Here is a 2,321-nt window from a genome sequence, read left to right as displayed (position 1 = left end):
GTGCTTCTGAAGTGATGACGTCATCAGAAGCAGAAGCTCATCAGAAGCAGAAGGGCATCAGAAGCAAGGTTTTCATCAGAAGCGAAATCATCACCAGAAGCTACATTTAATCCGTATATTCAAACTGAAGATCCAAAGTAGCTGTTTCTCAATTCAATCTTATCTAAGAAGAACGAAGAATTGAAAGGGAGGTATCAACGGTCTTTTGGATAACACTGAGCATTTGTCCTTCGTTAACAGAGTTGACAAAGTACAAGTATACAACCACTATCTCCACTACTTTGTTTTTGTCCACGCTACAAGACAAAACAACAGCTATGCCTGCAGAATGTGTACCCTCAAGATGGGAATGAATTTGAAGCTTATTCTTCAAAGGAGTACACCCAAATCAGGAAAAGAATTACTGGTGGATGATCAAAGGATTTCAAACGACTCTTTAGACGTGCTGATTATCTCAACGTCTCTTTCACGCCTCTATATAAAGGAGTGAAGACTTGAAGATTGTAGATAGAGATATACAAGTTCAAAAGCGCCAAAACTCTGTCAAATTGATTCTACAAAGCACACTGAATTTCTGCACTGATTTGAACATCTTAGAAATTCAAAGTCTAGAGTCTTTATTGTATTGTATTGAGAACACCACTGATTGTATATCAAGTGTTCAAGTCAAACTCAATTCTCTGTATTTTTTTTTTATCAGAAGTCTCTTGCCTGCGTGCTTGAGCATCAGAAGTCTCTTGCCTGCGTGCTTGAGCATTAGAAGTCTCTTGCTTAGTGCTTGAGCATTGGAAGACTCTTGCGTGTGTGCTTGAGCATTTTTTGTGAAGTCTCATACTTTGAAAGTATTGAGCATTTGTAATCTTTGTGATTATAGTGAAATCTCCTTGGAAGTGCAAGGGGGACTAGACTACTTCCGTGTTGTGGAAGGAACCAGGATAACTGCTTGTGTCTTTGTCTTTCTTTTCTCTGCTCTGTTCTTTTCCGCTGCATATCTAATTCTGATCATTTCATCAGAAGCACTCACAAACTGCTTATGAAGGTTTATCAGAAGAAGAATTTTTAAGAGAGAAAAAGAAAACACAATTCAACCCCCCCTTCTTGTGTTTTTCTCACCTTCAATTGGTATCAGAGCTTGCTCTGTTATCATAGCGCTTAACAGTGTTACAGATCAGGATCCTATAGAAAAACATGTCTGGAGGAGAGGAATCAAATACAACCTTAAAATACACAAGTGTCAAACATGATTATGATACTGCTGACAAGAAAACAGACTCTGGTAAAGCTCTTAAGTTTAATGGAGATCCAGAAGAGTTTTCATGGTGGAAAACAAATATGTATAGCTTTATCATGGGTTTGGATGAAGAGCTATGGGACATATTGGAAGATGGAGTTGATGACCTGGATTTAGATGAAGAAGGAGCTGCTGTAGACAGAAAAATACATACTCCTGCTCAGAAGAAGCTTTACAAGAAGCACCACAAAATCAGAGGGATTATTGTGGCTTCTATACCTCGCACTGAATACATGAAGATGAGTGAGAAATCTACTGCGAAGGCTATGTTTGCGTCACTATGTGTGCCAACTTTGAAGGCAGCAAGAAGGTGAAAGAGGCTAAAGCTTTGATGCTAGTTCATTAGTATGAACTATTCAGAATGAAGGATGATGAGAGTATTGAAGAAATGTACTCAAGATTTCAAACTTTGGTTTCTGGATTGCAAATACTGAAGAAAAGCTATGTTGCTTCTGATCATGTTAGTAAGATTTTGAGAAGCTTAACTTCAAGATGGAGACCCAAAGTAACTGCTATTGAGGAAGCTAAGGATCTAAACACTTTAAGTGTTGAAGATCTTGTTAGCTCACTCAAAGTGCATGAAATGAGTTTAAATGAGCATGAATCCTCTAAGAAGAGTAAATCCATTGCTTTACCATCTAAAGGAAAGACTTCAAAATCTTCTAAAGTCTACAAAGCCAGTGAATCTGAAGAAGAATCACCTGATGGAGATTCTGATGAAGATCAATCTATAAAGATGGCTATGTTGTCCAACAAACTTGAGTATCTGGCAAGGAAGCAAAAGAAATTTTTGAGCAAGAGAGGTGGCTACAAGAACTCAAAGAAAGAAGATCAGAAGGGGTGCTTCAACTGCAAGAAGCCTGGTCATTTCATTGCTGATTGCCCTGATCTTCAGAAGGAGAAGTCTAAAAGCAAATCAAAGAAATCAAGCTTCAGCTCTAGTAAATTCAGAAAACAAATCAAAAAGAGCTTGATGGCAACCTGGGAAGATTTGGACAGTGAATCTGGTTCTGATAAAGAAGAAGCAGAT

This window comes from Medicago truncatula, chromosome 6 (genome assembly GCF_003473485.1).
Source record: "Medicago truncatula cultivar Jemalong A17 chromosome 6, MtrunA17r5.0-ANR, whole genome shotgun sequence".
In the NCBI taxonomy this organism is placed as follows: Eukaryota; Viridiplantae; Streptophyta; class Magnoliopsida; order Fabales; family Fabaceae; genus Medicago; species Medicago truncatula.
Note: the sequence above shows the minus strand (reverse complement) of the source record.